Below are 20366 nucleotides of genomic sequence, written 5' to 3' on the forward strand. Positions count from 1 at the left end.
GAGCTATTCAGACTACACTCATCTTTTGTACCAGGCTTCCCCATTCATGTGTATGTGACTTCCAGTACTTCCGGAGCCAGCCTCAAGCGGATCCTCGATGAACTGCAGCTTTTAACACTTCCGCATTGACTCATATTTTTAGACCGGAGGTTGCCGCTTGACTTGAACCAGGTTTGCGTTGGTTTCAAAGAGGGGTACGCGTGTCCTCCCCCCTGTGTCGGTTCATTGCGATGTTATGTTGTGTCGTGTTTTGTGTGACATTGCCTTCTCCTGCTCCCCGTGATACCTCAGTCCCTCTAGGATTTCGCGGGATTTCTTTGTGATTGTTGCGGCCCAAAAAGCCTGAATTTGCGACAGCTTTTTGAAAAAAATTGAGGTGAAAGTTGCGATTTTTATTTATTTATTTTTTTCCCCCAATAACATCTCAGGGGCAAGTAAATATGCTAAATTACAGTTGCTTTTAGAAAACATTCTTGATGTGGCCACTGTGACTGTATTTTGATTCTTTTGATTCACAGAAAAATGCCATGAAAGGACTGTATTGAACATTTACGACGGTCCCTGAATGCACCTCGCAGCGACTGATGCACAGTCAGTTCACGGCACTCTGAAATGCATCTGCATCTTTGATGACTAGGAGTTGATCAAAACTTACTAACTGTGTCTGATGTTTCACCAAACTGGATTAAATCAAGCTGTAGACAAGGAGCTTTTTACGGTAACCACGGCAACAACGTCAAACATCAAATAGTAAACAGACGTCCCCCGGTTGTGTCTTTGTCACTAACGCACACCGGGGGTAAAAATCATCAATGAAGATGAGACAGATGCATGGAGGTGAGGAGAGCTGGTACATAAAGCACACCTGCTGCAGGTAGAGACCAAGCTAACACTGAGCCCCTCAATCTATAAATAACAACGTTGTCATGGTCACTTGTCCTGCCTGCGGTCCCCTCTCTTCACCCGTTCTCTGTGCGTGTTTTCTTGTTGAAAAGTGCCGATCAAGTGAGGACTTGCGTTTATGTTCCAAAGAAGTGAAATTGATGACAAACCCGATGACGCACAGGGGCTGAGGTTAAGGTAATTGGTCAAATTTGTTGGAAAGTTGCGGTGATTGTAAAAAATTGCAAGACCGCAAAAAAATCACGCTGATTGGTTGAATTTGCGTTGATAGTTGCGATCGCGAAATCGCAACTTCCTGAAGGGACTGATACCTTTATGTTTTATTTCGTGGATTCTGTAGACTTTGATTTAAGTACGTTTTTGTTTATCAAAACCTTTATTTTAATCCGCACATTGGTCCTCCTTCCTTGTTTCTCCGTGACAGTGTATGTGTAGCTTCGCCAGGGCGTAAAATGAACACCCGCCGAGCACCAATGGCGGGTAAAAAATTAGTTTGGTGCGTCAAACAAAAACACACCCACCCGCCAGTGGCCAATGGAAAATGTTGTATTGCATGTGAGGTTTTGCTTTCATACTTTCGCCCATTTATGCCGACTGTCAGGATATTTGGATATTCAGTTATCAGGCCCCTCTCCTTTGGAATCATCTACCAGTCAGGGTCCGGGAGGCAGACACCCTCTCCACTTTTAAGAGTAGACTTAAAACTTTCCTTTTTGACAAAGCTTATAGTTAGAGCTGGATCAGGCTTGGACCAGCTTTTGTCATGCTGCTATAGGCCTAGACTGCCGGGGGAACTGGCACACTGACACACTGGGATCCTAGCTCACCCTCTTCCCCCCAACCCCCTCATCACTTACTTTAACTCTGCCTGTCCCATTAAAGTTACTAACCATAGACCTTTCTGGAGTCCCTGAGCTCCCTTGTCTCGTAGATTCCTCTGAGCTGCCGTAAACGTCCTCCTGCTGCGGACGATCTGGACTCCAGCTGATACGGACGTGCTGGACTCCAGCGACAACAGCTTCTACGACTCGTCTCATCACTATCACCTCTCTCTCTTACTCCCCTCTATCTGTCTTTCCAGACCCAACTCAGTCGAGGCATGATGGCTGTCTAACATGAGTCTGGTTCTGCCTGAGGTTTCTGCCTGTTAAAAGGAAGTTTTTCCTCACCACTGTAACTAGCTAAATCCTGTGATGTGCAATGCTCATGATGGATTAAGGTGGGGTCAGACTGAGTCTTACCCTGTCTTGGTGTTGGGTCTCTGTTCATAATTTGACATAGAGTGGTCTAGACCTCCTATGTTTGTAAAAGCGTCTTGAGATAACGTTTGTTGTGATTTGGCGCTATACAAATAAAGATTGATTGATTGATTGATTGATTGATTGATTGATATTTTGACCCTCGCGGCACGCCGTACTTGTGTTGTAATTTGGTGTGTCAGGAACGGCGGGACGTCAGCTACTGGAGTTCAATTCATTCCCTTTGCTTGATGAAGCACGGCAGGAAGAGCGTTTCAAGGAAGATGTGGCGACCATAGACTGTATAAATAATGAACGTAGTATCTGTGAAGTCACCCATCTGTTCCTGAACGCTGTTTTGAAGCCAATCGACGGCGGCAGACATATTGGAAATGCGGAACTCAACCAGGCAGAGTGTGACGTAAAGAGGCGGAGTTTGAGCCTCTTAGCTAACAGCTGTGTGTTCCCGACCGGGAGTCAAGTCAGTCATGTCCTTATTTGGGCAAAAACTTGTAATCTTAATATCTTCTGAACCGTCATGTTAGAAAAAATTCACCCGTACAGTGTGTGCCGATAGAGAGATTAGCTACGTAGAGCCAAGCCGTTTTTTGAACCAGGCTGTAAACATGTTTATTAATGCTGCAAATATCGTCTTTTTCCATTCATGTCTATGTGGATTCTGGCGATTCTGCAGCCAGCCTCAAGTGGATTCTCAATGAATAGCAGTTTATAACACTTCCGCATTGGGCTTCATCGTTTGAGACCGGAGGTTGCTGCTTGGAGGGCAAAGAGGCAGGAGACGATCCAGAAGAGGAACAGACAGCTAAATCTAAGGCATGATTTTTTTGGGGGGGGGCTGGTAAATTTTTGGAGGTCACTAGCCAATGGCAGATTAGGTATAAAATTGATTTGACACCCTGAGCTTCGCTGTGTTTACTTCTTGTACTTCTGCAATGCTGTAAATCTGAAATGACACACTGGGACACCGATATGAAGCCGTCAGAGGATTAATATTAAAGTTCAACACTGCTGCCACAGACTCGCATTGTGAAAAGGGTTTGTGTAATTGTCAAAAAAAGCACCATAATTACATTTTACAGCCTTGGGACGCTGGTGAATCTGATCCAGTGGACTGAGTGTTTTTCTGACATGCTGACTCTGGTGTATCCGCCTCCTTTAAATAAGGAACTCTGCGTCTTAGCATGCTTCGACATTGGTCGAAAGGATCCGTGCAAATCTCATGTTTTATCCCTAATGTAAAAACCTTTGCCAATTTGCAGCACTAGTTTATACAAAATGACATCAACGGTCATAAAAGGTGTCTTCATATTGAGTTAATCTGTTTCTATGGTTTTCCCCACTTAGGAAGTCATTAAATTCTATTGGCTCGTAAAAGTGCAATAACGTCTTTTTGCAGAAATGGGGCTCATGTTCCGATTTCACATCCCCTTTCTGAGGCACTAAGCCGATCCTTACAAATGTGAATATTTTACTGGGGGTTTGGTAATACAGAGAGCACATTTTTTCAATCAAAAGAGTTCATTTTCGTTCCATCTTTCGAGATCCAAGGAAGCACAGTTTCGCAGTCGCCTTTGGAGACTCGTTCCAATCTCCAAAATCATTACTCAGTCTAAGAGAGCACATGCTGCTGAGCTGAGAGTGGTCAAATTCAGGTGAAATAAAACGTGTAAGCGTGTGAAAACAAAGGGAGCATCAGACGTTATTTTAAAACCTCAGGGGTACGACTGCAGGAATCAAAAGTAAGTATGTCTTTACCAAGTAATGACTTGCATCATATTCTACTGGGAGATGTATTTAGCCTGTTTAGGACGTGGATCAGAGGAGTGTTTCTCCTCAAGTTCCTTTAAAGATTTACGACGTCCACTAATTCTTCCAACTTTCTTTTCCTTTCCTTTTAGTTTTCTTCCATAGCAATGTTATTACCTCCTGTGGAAGAAAATCTGTGCTACCTCAGCCTACTGATGCCTTGTTTACAAAGATTTTAATTGTGAAATGTCTTGACCACATACATGATATCATAGAAGGGTATGCTTTAATCTGAATATCTCAGGCATAAATTTGTCATCCTTACCAGTTGATGAACAATAACTCCCTGTCCCATTAAAGTTACTAACCATAGACCTTTCTGGAGTCCCTAAACTCCCTTGTCTTGTAGGTTCCTCCCTGACTTTGCTGTCGTAGACGTCCTGCTGCTGTGGACCTGCCAGACTCCAGCTGCTACAACTACTACTATCCATCTCATCACTATCATCTCCCTCTCTCTCTTCATCTCTCTCTATCCCTCTCTCCAACCCCAACACGATCTCAGCAGATGTGTATTTATAACATGAGTCTGGTCCTGCTGGAGGTTTCTGCCTGTCAAAGGAAGTTTGTCCTTGCCACTGTAACTTGCTAAATGCTGCAAAGTGCTCTGCTCATGGTGGATTAAGATGAGATCAGACTGACACACTGGGATCCTGTCTTTCCCTCTCTCTCCTGCAACAGCAACCGGGTGCCTGCCTGTCAATCAAGTCAGCTATGCCCTTATTCGGGCAAAGCCTGTAAGTTTAATATCTTCAAAAATGACGAGTTATAAAAAAAATCACCCACAGTGTGTGCTGATACAGAAATGAGCTATTCAGACCTAAACAGTTTTTTGAACCAGGCTGTAAACATGTTTATTTCTGCTGTAAAGATCGTCTTCTCTGAATGGGTGTGTATGTGGTTTCCAGTGTTTCTGCAGCCAGCCTCAAGTGGACGCTCAATGAACTGCAGCTTTTAGCACTTCCGCATTGGCTTCATATTTTAAGACCGGAGGTTGCCCCTTGGTTGAAACCAATAGTATTACTTTTGCGTTTAGTTAATCATCTCTTCACTTGCACAACTCACGTCATGTCAGATGCAGTCACGGCTGACTGATGTACTGTAACTTTACACTGAACATTATTAAGAGGACTCTGTTGATTTCCGTCAGAGAGATCCGTTCTCTTCAAAGATTCAGTTGACTTGTTTCAGCTTTTATAACATCATTAACTCTGCTCTTGCAGGTCCATCCTCTGCCTGGGAAAAATCATGTAGAGACATGAAGTAGAGATTTAAGTGGCACATTTCCAACTTGGAATTCAGTCATTTAAAGCTGGGGTTGGTAATCAGATTTAGATACACTTTTTGTTATACTTGTTAAAATGATCTTAATGTCCTGATGTCAATCAATACATGATGTGTTCTTAAAAAAAGCGAAAAAAAACTGCTATCTACAGCCGGAGTAAACCTGGGAAAACACCAACCAATCACCGTTTTTTGGCACCCCAAATTTTAAACCAATCAAATCCCGTCCAGCCGCTCTGCCCTCCTCCTGCGCGTACATTTCCCCGGCGTGCACTCTGAGTCCCCGTCTCCTACCTCTGCTTCCCCTGACTCTATTTACTGCCCCTCTCGCTCGTCCTCGGGCCTGTCCCCTCTGACCTGATGAGGTGCTTTGCTCAGGACTGTAGTCCGGATCAGAGTCTAAAAAGCTCTCACCAACAAGCAGAATAATTAATGACGTTCAGTAAGTCCTACAGAAAATATATATTCATTGTAGCGTCCGTCCGGACGCTGTAGTGATGACGAGCCGATTCATGAACACGTTGAGCTTTAATAACCGGTCACTGTCGGCCGTGATCACGCCAACCAACAAAACAACAATTATGTTTGAATGAATGAAGAACTTCTCCTCTTGTCTCTCCTCTCTCCAGCTCACACACTCTACACCTCTCCTGATGCCTTCACTGACCGTCAACACTGTAGGAATTAAGAACATCTACACTGAACACGTTTAACAAACAGTAGAGCTGTTACAGTATTATATATGTGTTATAACTTTTCTCCTGATATCGTGTCACCAGTACAACTGGATAATGCTAGTATGACAGTTGTGAGTACTAACAGCAGCCATGTTTGTTTGTGTTTTTAACTTTCACTATGATAATGTTTTGGTGAGGACCGGTTTTGAATCAGTCACCATCATATGGTCGAGAATCAGCGGCGCTCGTGCATGTGAGCGGGGGGGCGTCGTTTTGGAGGAGCTCTGAGGGAGGAGGGGAGGGGTTAGACGGAGTCATGAGGAAAAGCTACATTCAACTTCATGCTGGTTTTCCGAGACTACCAACCCCAGCTTTAAGGAGTTTTAGTATCAAATGAAACAAAAGTTTCAGTATGAGACTGTCTGCATGTAGTTATCTGATTTTTAAAAGTATTACCCCAATGATAAGAACGTAAGGGTGCTGCTTTAGCTCAGCTGGGTCACAGGTTTGACTCTCAATCTTCCTATAGCCATTTGGTGTGCGTCATCCCAAAGTCTCTATCCCTAAATTTCCTCTCTCTTCAGCTGCTCCTTCAAGTAAAGCAAACAAGTCCAAACCATTACTGGAAAAACAACCAAATCAGAAGTTTTTCATCTGCACAGTCGGATTTGGAATAATAATTTCAGCAAAGCACTAAAGTATGAGCTGAAACGTTCTTGAAATATGTAATAAAAACAAAGAGCACTGAAGGTTTTATCTCAAACCAGATTTTGCTTCGCTGCTCGCAGAGTCGGAGCTCTCTGTGTGTTTCCAGCTGGTCGCTGCAGCCGCTGAACACTTATCGACCTTGACACACACACACACACACACACACACACACACACACACACACACGCACACACGCACACACACACACACACACACACACGCTCCCCAGTTATTGCTTATTTCCTCACATCATTTAACGCCTCTGTTGCACCTGGGGTTACCAGACATGGCCGTCTCAGTTACACTTGACCAGGTTGGGTCACTCTTTTCTACCAGGCGCTCTCAAACCACAGAGCTGTTTTATTTCCTCCTGCTCAGGATTAAGTTATATGAGGACTGTCAGCATCTCTTTGATTCAGCTCTCAGACACTGTGGAAGTCAGCACAGATGATTGTAGCGAGTACTGAAGTGTTACAGCGACCCTTTATACGTGCAGAGTAAAGTCTTAATGATTTTAAACCACTCCTCTCCTTCTCGGCTCGCAGGTGAAGCTGCTGAGCATCAAATGTAGAGGAACTTAGTCTTCTGCGGTCAGCCACACAGTCAGCATACAGGCCTCATCTAACATGACACATGTTGTTTGAAATGCCAACACAAGCCTGTCAACTTTTCCGCTGTAACAAGAAATGACTGTCTCATTGGAAGTTCTAAAGTGGCCGAATTCATGGAAAGTCCCCACAGGCCACTTTCTGTTTTCCCCAAAACACAAAAGATGGTCGGCTTCAAAACAAGAGGTTCATGAAGGCTGCTGGCTTCACTCTCCAAAAGGAAGGTGTTGTTGAATTTCTTTTTTTAATTTAAGTCAGTCTGAAAAACCTTCCCCTGTGTGTGTTGAGGTATAAACCAATCAAAGCTGAGCTTCACTCCCTGACACCAGGAGAGAAGCTGGACTCGCACATAAAGGGTCCACCGGGGCCGGAAACATGAGACGCGCTCAGCTTTTTGTCTTCTGAGCTCGGGGTAACACGAGCCGCTGGGAGAGTACAGAAGTATTTGGGTGTGAAGTATTAAAATTAATATGCGTTTCCTGCTTCCATTAGCACACGTCTATAGTTTACCGAGCACTGTGTGCGACCTCCTTTCTTTCTTCTTTTACGCTCTCTTCACCTCCTGTGGGGAAGACGTCTTGTGGTTTTTTTTACTCATCTTTCAAACCAATCAGATCACATGTGTAGACAGCGATAAGGGCTGTGGCTTTCTGTTCCTATTTAAAGTTCAAACACCACCTTATTGGTCAGGATTACCTTCACGCCTGTAGACGATTCTATACTCAAGAATGCTACGGTCAAAAAAATGAGCTATATGAAAAGGTTAAAGTACTCGCAATGCAGTAGAAAAAAAAAATTTTAACCTTTTTTTTTTTTGCTATTAAATGCATCATTAATTGCAAGTTTAAAATGCCATTATTCTGCATTTCAAAACAATTTTCAGTCAATTTTTCTTAAATTTCTTTTTTTACAACTATTTGTATTTACACCATTTTTATGCTTATTTAGATTTTTACTTTATTTAAATGTATTCTCTATTTGTGCTCTATTATTCTTCAATAAATCAATCAAGTTGAATTTATATAGCACTTTTCATTCAAATTTAAAGCAATTCAAAGTGCTCTACAGCAAAAACAAGAGAGAAGTAAGCATAGAATAATGGCAAGACATACATATATATATAAAACTAAAATGGGTTTTAAAATAGAGACTAATGCACACCAACAATATAAAATATGTGTAATTTAAATAAGTTAAAGAACTAAATACATAAATAAAAAAGGGTTGAAGATAAACTAAAGGCTAAAATATAAATAAAAACTGAGTAGAAAGCTCACTACACTAATTTGAGACTATCTAAGATTTATCCCAATGTAACTGACTCATGTAATAGGTGCAAACAATCCCCGGCCGACCGTTCTCATATGTTTTGGTTCTGTCCCAGGCTTGCCACATTCTGGTCTGAAATATTTCAAACGCTTAGCACAGCATATTCTATAACTATCACTCCTGATCCTCTGTTGGCCTTGTTTGGCGCCCCCCTGCAGCCTGTTACATCTAAAATCATGCAGACTGTTCTTGCCTTTACTACCCTCTTGGCCAGGCGACTTATACTTCTCAAATGGAAACACCTCCAACCTCCGTCTCATAACAGATGGGTGAAAGAGTTGCTCCTGTCTATTAGACTTGAAAAGCTCAGGTTTTCCCTTAATGGTTCCTCAAGCACATTCGATAAGACTTGGAGCCCTCTCTTGAATCATATCGAATCTTTGACTTCCCTGTCTGATTGTGATGACTGAGCCCCCCCCAACAATATGTATTGTTTACATATTATTCTTTGAAGTACAAGTGGGATGGGTTTGTGGGAGGGAAAAAAGAGGGAAGAATGGAAGTTCTGTGTACCACATTGTACTTTTCCTTTGTTACAACTGAAACTGCTTCCAATAAACAAAGTTATAAAAAAAAAAAAAACTGAGTAGATAACGAATAAAAAAATATATGTATTTAAAATTAATAAAATTATAAAACACATTAAAATTAATACGAAACATTAGAATAATAAAATGATTAAACTCTACATAAAATCCAGACTGAATAGATACATTTTCAACTTACATTTAAAAGTCTCAATATCAGGCTCAAGCTGTTCCATCGCCTCGTGTTCGACGTGCCTAGTGGCTGAAAGCAGCACCACCAAAAGTTTTTGAACTACTTCTTGTACTACTCTTGCAACTATCTCTGTGTTGCTGCAACAACTGAATTACCCCCTGGGGATCAATAAAGTATTATTTCATCTCATCTTATATTAATAATGTAAAGCAATTATTAATTGTACCTCAATTTGGGGATCAAATGAATGCAATGAAACGATGTGCCAGATCAGAGACGCAACAGGGCAAATCCAGTGGAAGCTAACACATTAGCTAAAATAGGAACCTATCAGATCCTGTGCCGTGATGGATCGGAGACGGACCGGATTGTATCTGGTGGAATTTGGCTGCCAACCTAACTTGTGGTTAATCCCGAAAGAGGCAAAGAAGCGAAACATAAAGTGTGCACCTGTCAGTCAAATCTTTATAACACCTTCTTAGACAGCAATGAGGCTGGGTTGGAATTGCTCCACATATTAAAGGCTCAATGCAAGTCAGTGTAAACTTTTCACCTGAAGCTGCCCTGTGGAACAATCGTACTGCACGAGACAACCTGTTTTCCACCCGCCAGAATGTAACTTACTTAAGTCCTTGAGAAGAGCATTAAAGATTCATAGAGCAGTGAGAGATCTCTTTATGTAAAGGAGATGTTGGAAGCAAAAAGCATATTTATCTGTCAGAGGCTGGCAGAGAGTCAAACTGACCCTCGGGTTTCCACTGAGCGTCTGAGATCAGGCCAAACTCTGATCCTGCTCCGCTTTGAGCTCCGTGATTTACTGACACAGCTGATGATTCTTTACTGCGCTGATCTCTCTGCTTGGATCCTTGAGTCCGTGCCGTGACAAAGGTGAGATGACTTCTTCTGACATGTTTGCACTTGAAGGATGATGCACTCTTTTTCCCATCACAACCTGATTTTTCAACTTTATCCATTTTGTACCTCGAGTCAGCTCCCAAGGCAAATGTTAAAATCGTTTTTCAATTAAGTCTTGCAAAACACTTCATAATTTATTTCCATTGTGCAACAGAAAGCTCGCTCTCAAACAAATGTTGGTTCTGATAATCCTCCAAACTGTGAATTAATTCATATTTCCCTGTTTCATTGTCGTCTGACCCCAGGTGTTTGTTGCCCACATGGAAACTCTGCATAAAGTCTCCATGATCCCCCGCAGCTCAGGAGCGTGTTATCACAACAGAAACTTGTGATGGTCACAACCAGAAAAATAAGACCCAGGTTGTAACAAAACACAGCTTTCCTTTAAAGATTTCCAGGAACTGTTACACAAAGGTTTTCAAGCTAAATAAGAAAGGAACACAGAAACAGGTGAACCGGTCAGTGTTCGGGATGCTGAAGTTTAAAAACGCCTTTTTTTTTCCTCACTTAAAAAAATGGGGGCGGGGACAAGAGGTGTTCTGACATGAATAATTACCTAGCTGCTTCAACATACATTTGCATTCCCACTAACTGACTAGTCTAAAGGTAAGAGAACATAAAAATAAGTCAAATTTGAAGCACAATTTTTCCAAAATGGGCTAAAAAACAGGACATCATCTACAAAATTGAACAGCTCAGTGTGGCTAAAGTTAGCAGAGCTAGCACCACCAGCCTTCATGTTCTGTGTGCACTGTTTTTTGTGCCAGCAGCTCTCTGCCCCCTCAACGCAAAAACGCCCTCAGCTTCTGCTGATTTTTGTCGCAGCGCTCTCAGTCGAATATCGTTTAACTTTTGGAACACCGTCAAGCTCATCAATGTCTCTTCAGTGTTGACGGTCAGTGAAGGCATCAGGAGAGGTGTAGAGTGTGCGAGTGGGAGAGAGGAGAGAAGAAGTTCTTCATTCATTCAAACATTGATTGTTGTTTTGTTGGTTGGCGTGATCACGGCCGACAGTGACCGGTTATTAAAGATCAACGTGTTCACGAATCGGCTCGTCATCCCTACAGCGTCCGGACGGACGCTACAATAAATATATATTTTCTGTAGGACTTACTGAACGTCATTAATTATTCTGCTTGTTGGTGAGAGCTTTTTAGACTCTGATCCGGACTACAGTCCTGAGCAAAGCACCTCATCAGGTCAGAGGGGACAGGCCCGAGGACGAGCGAGAGGGGCAGTCAGTAGAGTCAGGGGAAGTAGAGGCAGGAGACGGGGACTCAGAGGAGTGCACGCCGGGGAAATGTAAGCGCAGGAGGAGGGCAGAACGGCTGGACGGGATTTGATTGGTTTAAAATTTGGGGAGCCAAAAAACGGTGATTGGTTAGTGTTTTCCCAGGTTTACTCCGGCTGTAGATAGCAGCTTTTCTTCACTCTTTTTTAGGAACACATCATGTATTGATTGCCATCAGGACATAAAGATCATTTTAACCAGTGTGACAAAAAGTGTATCTAAATCTGATTACCAACCCCAGCTTTAATGTACATGCGGGTGTAATTCATCAAACGTTATGACAATAGAATTAAACTGAAGATTGAGCTTTCATTTCGCTTTGACTTTAATAAAATGATGAAAAAACCTCTGTCTCTCCTTGTACTGTTCAGATTCTGCAGGACCACATGAAAGACATCAACACACAGGATACAGTATGTATATGATTAAAGACACATGTTTGACCAGAGACACCAGAGGCATCAGCACATTAAAGACCACCACGGCCACTAGGGGGCTCTAGAACGCCCGGAAATAAAGACACTGAGTCACTTAACTTAAAAAAACAAACTAAATCTGTAGGTCATATAATTTCATGCATTGTTCATATATATTGTTTGACATTTAAGGTGTTACATATGATTAAGAACAAGGCTTTTTTTAGGGGGGGGATCAGGGGGCCAAGTCCTGATTAGGGCCCCAAAAACCCTTGCAGCAGCCCTGTGCAGCACACTAATTATGTTCTCTTCTGACATATTGTTTATCCAAGCATCTGATCTCTTTCTTTATATGTGACAGCACATAGCAGTCATCTGAAGCTACTGAGATTAAACAAAAACTACACTCTCTCTTTGTCTTATCATGTTTATCGGTGATAGTGACACATGGCAATAAGATGTTCGCTTGTTTGAAGTCCTTTACCCCCCCTCCTCTCCCGCCGTGTCTTCAACTTAGATTACGGCTTCTGGAGCTGGAAGCTGCAGCACATCTGTAAGCCAGCGGAAATACCAAAATCTTGCATGCCTCTTTGATTGTTACATTCAAGATATCATGTGCGCTACCAGCTCTGCTGCTGCAAACCATTAGGCTCAGTAACTGGTGGCTTGTAAAATACGTTTGGAAATCCTGGAGACAAGGCGAAGGGGATGAGATGGGGATTCCACATGGTTATCCAAGGAGATGATAAACAAAGGGAGAAGGTGATACAGTCTAAGTGATATATTGGGCACATGTGGATCCTGGAATAAAAGAGAGGATGGAGGGGGAAAAAGAGTTTAAAGGGAGGGAGGGAGGGAAGAGGGGAGTCTCTTCTGATTTATTCAAAGCTTCAGGGTTTGTGTATCCAAGAACAAGATTAGTTCAGTAGATCACATCAACCCACATCCTTCATTGCTCGTTACCCTGACTTCATCTCTCTCTCTCTCTATCGCTCTTTTATTCTCCTCTATTCCTCTTTCCAACCCCAACACGGTCTCAGCAGATGTGTGTCTAACATGAGTCTGGTCCTGCTGGAGGTTTCTGCCTGTTAAAGGAAGTTTGTCCTTGCCAGTGTAACTTGCTAAATGCTGCAAAGTGCTCTGCTCATGGTGGATTAAGATGAGATCAGACTGAGTCCTGTCTGTAAGATGGGACTGGATCTTATCCTGTCTTGATGTTGGGTCTTTGTTAATAATAGAACATAGAGTACGGTCTAGAAACTAAGAAGAAACTAAGTTTGACACAGTTTTGTCCTTAGGTACAATTTTAAGGTATTTGAATGAACTGTTTTTGTCAGATGGAAATATTTGCATTGTCCTCAGCTACATTTATACTTCAACAATGGTAACTAGTTATCTAACACAAATGTGATAAGCAATATTTAACACGGAGCATTAATTAAGAAGACAAAGAAGAAAAGGCTCCAACTACTCCTCACCTTCCATACGTTTAAAGTCAGGGTCATTTCAAATATAGAGCAAATAAGGGATGGGAAATGATTTTCAAATGCATGAATGTTTCACTTGTGTTTTGAAAGATGCCTGGTTGTAATGCTGTATTCAAGCCAGATGGTGGCAGAGCGTCTTAAAGGTGACATATCACGCTTTTTTCATCAATATATATTGGTCTAAGAGGTCCCCAAAACATGTCTTTAAAGTTTATTCACAAAAAAACACTTTGAAATCAGATTTTGGCATCCCTGAAAAACCCTCTTTTTCAGCCCTCCTCAGAACAGTCTGTTTTCTCTCTGACCACGCCCCCTCAGGAAGTGGATGTGCCCTCGGCTCTCCAGCATGTTGATCTAATGTTTACTTGTTGGCTGAATATACACGGCTGCTCACAGATAGCGTTACTTCAACCCTCTGAATCTGATCCAGAATCTGATCCTGACAGAGAGGCACCTGCAGCAGGACCTTTCTGAACCATTGGTCACAGATTTAGTGTTTCTTGTTGTTTTATTTATCAGTATGTCGACGTGTGTCTTGGTACACAGCTACGAACATGTAGCTATGTGGCTATGCTAACTAGCGCTAGCACTTATCCATGATAAGTAAAAATCATCCACTAGATCTTCAAATCTGCAGACGTGGGGAGTAAAACCGACCTCTGCCAGAAAAGCAGCAGGACCTTTCTAAAGGATTGGTCACAGATTCTGTGTTACTTGTTGTTTTATTTGTTAGTATGTAGACGTGTGTCTTGGTACACAGCTACAGCTACAGCTACAGCTACACAGCTACAGCTACAGCTACAGCTACGACATGTAGCTATGTAGCTATGCTAACTAGCGCTAGCACTTTTCCATTTCCACTAGATCTTTAAATCTGCAGACGTGGGGAGTAAAACCGACCTTTGTGTTTATTAAGACAGCCTACAACTAGCATGCCTCCCTCCTAAGCTCCTTGTTAGCACGCTTGTTAGCGTGATCACGGCCGACAGTGACCGGTTATTAAAACTCAACATTTTCACAAATCGGCTCTTCATCCCTACAGTGTCCGGACGGACGCTACAACATCTACATTTTCTGTAGGACTTACTAAATGTCATTAATTCTTCTGCTTGTCAGAGCCCCCGTGGTGAGAGCTTTTTAGACTCTGATCCGGACTACAGTCCTGAGCAAAGCACCTCATCTTGTCAGAGGGGACAGGCCCGAGGTTGAGCGATAGGGGCAGTGAGTAGAGTCAGGGGAAGCAGAGGCAGGAGACGGGGACTCAGAGTACACGCCGGGGAAATGTACGCGCAGGAGGTGGGCAGAACGACAGGACGGGATTTGAATGGTTTAAAATTTTGGCACCCAAAAAACGGTGATTGGTTGGTGTTTTCCCAGGTTTACTCCGGCTGAAAATAGCAGCTCTTTGTACCTCTTTTTTAAGAACACATTATGTATTGATTGCCATCAGGACATAAAGATAATTTTTAACCAGTATAACAAAAAGTGTATCTAAATCTGATTACCAACCCCAGCTTTAAATAGAAATAATAAAAATTCAGTGCTGGAAAAACATGCAAAGACTTCTGCAGCCAGCAAAGAGTTATGTGAGGAACCTCTTGAGGAAAATGAGATCAAGCGCAAACTCTTCGAAGTCTTGTGTGTGTCTTTCTCTGCTTATGTCTGAATGTGCACACCGGGGCAACGGGGGATGATTTGAATAATCGAGATATAGTTTCCAGTGACTATCAGAAAGTATTTTTGCTTGAAAACTTTTGAATGTCCAACATTTCTGCTCAGACTTTCAGGCAACAGATAAACACTTTTAGTTCAGATAGGGCTCTGTCACATTTCAGAAATTAGAGTTTGTAGCTATACAATTAAAATCACAGGGACTTTCCTCCTCTCTAAACTTCTCAGATAATTTGATTAAAATATTATTTTCTGAAGCCAAAAAAAAATAACAAATATTTTCAAAAAGTAAACCTTTTTTGTTTTTAAAGTCCCAAAAATGATTAAACTATTATTCATTAAACTTCATTATATTCCCCCTTCATTCCTTATTACACAAATCTGAAGATGAATCTGGTGTAGGGACACTTTTCTGCACAGCATGCATTTTTACTTTCTCACATGAAGTATATTCTGCTGATGACACTTTCATTCTTGGGATCTGGGTTCTTTTTCTACCACTGCACCCTTCTCACTTAACAAAAAGAACCAATGAGACGAGGCGAGGGGTCAAGGCAGCTTGTAAAACCTGGGGTTGGACAGATGCGCGGGTCATCGTCGGCCTTTTGTGCAGCAGAAGAAAAAAAAATAGACATCGGCTCACAAAAAGAAAACCTCCAGCAGAGATTAATGTGCTGCTTTATATGTTCCAATCTAGATTCCAGATCCCGTTTTCTCTTTTTATGGCTTTGCGAGCATTCCTGTTCCTATTGTAACCTGCTTGCACGGAAATAGCTGCGTCATACTCTCCGAGGCCGAGGATTTGAAGGAGTCCTCGGAGCAGCTGGCCTCAGCCAAAAGGAGCAGATCTGGGCAGGTCATCAGTGAGCCCACATCAAGGAGCTGAAGAACTTCAAATCCTCTGTGTTAACTTTTATGGCAAGTGTTTATGCAAGGTCATGCACATTGACTTACACCTTTCTTTTATGTAGGGTTACAGGGACACATGTGTCAGATGGAAATGTATCTTGTTTGGTCACCTCCAGTCGGGTTTTTCTTCACTCTTCAGCCCTTTGCAAGATTCATTTTCATCACTTTAAGAATCATTTACCTGAGTGAAGATTATTTTTCTACTTTTTAGTTTGATTTTTGAGTATTACCTCTGCGGTTAAGTGAATCCAGGACTGTTTTATACCCGAAGCAGCTTTCCCTGGACAAACACAGCTAGCTGTTTCCACTGTCAATCATGCACTTGGCTCTAGTTATCATGGACTGAAATCTATGACCATCTGGATCTGTTTGACCTCAGCGCTGTATCTCCTCTCGAGATTGTCTTAATCTTGAGCAATAGTTTGAGTCTGTTGTCAACTTTATTGTTACAAAAAACAATCACTGAACTTGTTTATGGGCCGACTGCACTCATATAGTCCTTTTAAAGTCTTTAGAAAAAGGCTCAAAGCGTTTTACGCTGCATGTCAACATCCACCCATCACAAAGACATCATGATTGCAGAGGCTGAAGTGCCAAACTGCCCGTCAGGATCTCACACATTCACATTCACACACATAGCCAGTCTGAGGAAGTAAGTTGAGAGTCAGTATCTTGCCCAAGCACACCTCTGCATGCCTGCTAGACAAGCGAGGGATCGCACTGCCAACCTCTGACAAGTGGACAACCCACTCTACCTCCTGAGTGACAGCCACCTTTCTACACAGACACAGATGATGATTTCACAGACGTTGTTGGAGAAATGTGAAGAGATTCAACCAAGAAATCTTTGAGGGCTTAAATCATTTTCACCCAATCCCCCCTAAAGTGACAAAAAGACTGAGTCAAGATGCTTGGTTAGTTAAAATTCTGGTTAAAAGCGGTTGGGCTTCAGGTATATTAGACACCTGTAGTGTATTAGACCTTTCTGGGGTCCCTGAGTTCCCTTGTCTCGTAGGTCCCTCTAAGCTGCCGTAGACATACTCCTGCTGTGGACGTTCCAGACTCTAGCTGATACAGACGTGCTGGACTCCAGCGGCAACAGCTACTACTATTTGTCTCATCACTATCACCTCTCCCTCTGTCTCTTATTCTCCTATATCCCTCTTTCCAGACCCAACTCGGTCGAGGGTTAGGGTTAGGATTAGGGTTCAGGTTGGGGTTAGGATTAGGGTTAGGGTAAGGGTTAGGGTTAGGGGTTAGAATTAGGGTTAGGGTTAGGGTTAGGGTTAGGATTCGGATTCGGATTAGGGTTAGGGTTAGGGGTTAGGATTAGGGTTAGGGTTAGGGTTAGGGGTTAGGATTAGGGTTAGGATTAGGGTTAGGGTTAGGGTTAGGGTTAGGATTTGGATTCGGGTTAGGATTAGCGTTAGGGTTAGGGTTAGGGTTAGGATTAGGGTTTGGATAAGGGATGGGTTAGGGTTAGGGTTAGGGTAAGGGTTAGGGTTAGGGTTAGGATTAGGGTTAGGGTTAGGGTTTGGATAAGGGATGGGTTAGGGTTAGGGTTAGGGTTAGGATTAGGGTTAGGGTTAGGGTTAGGGTTAGGATTCGGATTCGGGTTAGGGTTAGGGTTAGGGTTAGGGTTAGGATTCGGGTTCGGGTTCGGGTTTGGGTTCGGGTTAGGATTAGGGTTAGGGTTAGGGGTTAGGGTTAGGCTTAGGGTTAGGGTTAGGATTAGGGTTAGGGTTAGGATTAGGGTTAGGGTTAGGGTTAGGATTCGTTAGAACCAGAACTAAACTTAAGCAAACAGAACCAGAACCAAACTCATGCAAACAGAACCAGAACCGAACCAGAACGGAACTCAAGCAAACAGAACCAGAACCAAATTCAAGCAAACAGAACCAGAACCGAACCAGAACCAGACTCAAGAAGAGCGAACCAGAACCAAACCAGAACCAAACCAGAACCGAACTAAAGCAAACAGAACCAGAACCAAACCGAAGCAGAACCAAACCGAACCAGAACCGAACCAGAACCGAACCAGAACCGAACCAAAGCAAACAGAACCAGAACCAAACAGAACCAGAACCAAACCAGAACCAAACCAGAACCAAACCAGAACCAAACCAGAACCGAACCAGAACCGAACCAGAACAGAACCAGAGCCGAACCAGAGCCGAACAAGAACCGAACCAGAACCGAACTCAAGCAAAGCTTACCAGAACCAAACCAGAACCGAACCAGAACCGAACTCAAGCAAAGCTCACCAGAACTGAACCAGAACCGAACCAGAACCGAACCAGAACCGAACCAGAACCGAACCAGAACCGAACCACAACCGAACCAGAACCGAACCAGAACCAGAACCTAACCAGAACCACAACCGAACCAGAACCGAACCAGAACTTAACCAGAGCCGAACCAGAGCCGAACAAGAACCGAACTCAAGCAAAGCTAACCAGAACCGAACCAGAACCGAACCAGAACCGAACTCAAGCAAAGCTCACCAGAACCGAACCAGAACCGAACCAGAACCATACTCAAGAAAAAGCGAACCAGAACCACACCAAAACCGAACCAGAACCAAACCAGAACCGAACCAGAACCAGAACTGAACCAGAGCTGAACCAGAGCTGAACCAGAACCAAACCTGAACTGAACCAGAACCGAACTCTGGGCTGATCCGATTTCTCCTCTCAGTATTTGCCCTAACCCTCTCAGAAGGAACAGATGAAGCCAGGATACACAGCATCTCCTACATCGCCTGTATCCTATATCCTCACATGTGATTGGCCGCATGGCCGCCATGCTGACCAATCAAAACAAAGTTCTGTTGTGAGCAGAGCTGGGGCTGAGCACCGAGAGAGCTAAGCAGCGAAAGGAAAAAACTGGGAGCCGGCTCTCTCTCGATGCGAGCCGGCTCTTCTGATTCACTATAAAGCATCGACTCTCAGAGCCGCAGCTTTTGATCATGACACATCACTAATGTGCTTAATCTGTGTTACAATTATGAGGGGGCCATGGACAATTTTCTCACCTGTAAGGGGTACCTGGCTCCAAAAAGTTTGAGAACCCCTGGTCTAGACCTCCTATGTTTGTAAAAGCGTCTTGAGACAGCTTTTTTGTGATTTGGCGCTATACAAATAAAGATTGATTGCTTGAAACGTCAGCTAGCTTGCATTGTTAGCATTTCCCTTGTAATTTAGAGCTGAATTGCTCATCTGATAGCATCTTTAACAACTTCTCTCCAACTCTTATTGTCACTACTTCATTTTTCAGTTTCCCGTACACCTTTTAAAATCTTTCTTCTGCTGCAACACCTAAAGACTCATCTTATCCCAACTCTTTTCATATTGAATAACTGCTAATGGTTGTCAGTATAAAAGTTATGTTTCCCTCTCAGAGGACGCATTCCTTTTCTTAACCCTCCTAACCTCTGCATAAGAAGTCAAAGCCCCGGCCCTCTGCAGTGATATGTAGTCACTTTCCCAGCAGGCTGTCAGTGATCCAGTGACCTGTCGGGCCTGCATGTGTCCACTCAGCCGTGTTTACTCAGCGGCTCGTGGACGCTGCATGAAGGAGCTGCAGAGTAACGACAGAGCAGCAGGACGGTTTGTGTCTGAGAGAGGAGGAGGACGATCAGCTCCCCAACAGAGCAGTAAACACACACACAAACACACACACACTCAGGCTCAGAGGGTGAGCGATACACAACACCACACTGAAGCAGAGGATGGTGGGTAAAAAGAAACTGCCAGGCCAAAGGGTTACACAGGGACAGTGTTACTTCACTCTTACCGTTTCACTGAGTATTCACGTTTCCTTTAAGAGTCTGATCCTGTTCGGATTGTTACTCCTTTAATTAAAACTTATTTAATTATCACTTTGAAATTAAATGTAGTTTTTCCAGTAACATACTTGGATTTTGTCCCATAGTAAGTGGGAACAGTAATAGTTTCATTATTGGCTTAACTACCTCAAAAAGTAAGTGTGGCAACATTTGAATAAATAATAATAATCCTGACTTCCTCCAGAGGACATAATGTTTCAGTGCACAATCATGGTTGCTGCCCAGTGCATGCTGGGATAAGATCAAAGCTACCAGTACGCCCTTTCACAAACACACGTTTCCCTGATTGCTCTGCATGTCTCTGCTCCTGCAGGATAGGTTTAGTGTTCGCTGTATAAGGTAACACAAAGCTAAGTATGACAAAGAGAAGTAGTCAGTGTGTTCAGGCACATACTTGTTGGTGTCTGAAACGTCGTACTGTAAGGGTTTGATACGAGTCCTCTCCATGCCAGGCCTTCTCTCAGGTTGTCTTCAGGTGGATGATCATGTGCAGCCTGTGAAGAAATAAACAAATGAGACAACAAGAAGTTAGATCAAAT

At 43.0% G+C, this 20366-nt stretch overlaps 1 protein-coding gene across 2 annotated transcripts in view; it reads right to left on the bottom strand.

Moving 5' to 3' along the window:
- The window catches only part of smarca2 (SWI/SNF related, matrix associated, actin dependent regulator of chromatin, subfamily a, member 2), a 188152-nt gene that overhangs the window by 155955 nt on the left and 11831 nt on the right, over positions 1 to 20366 (bottom strand). For both annotated transcript variants that reach the window (XM_034692458.1, XM_034692460.1), the window contains one exon: positions 20222 to 20321. The gene's annotated coding sequence lies outside the window, so the exon portion shown is untranslated. The remainder of the gene's footprint in view (positions 1 to 20221; positions 20322 to 20366) is intronic.

Source organism: Notolabrus celidotus, chromosome 9 (assembly GCF_009762535.1).
Source record: "Notolabrus celidotus isolate fNotCel1 chromosome 9, fNotCel1.pri, whole genome shotgun sequence".
Classification (NCBI taxonomy): Eukaryota; Metazoa; Chordata; class Actinopteri; order Labriformes; family Labridae; genus Notolabrus; species Notolabrus celidotus.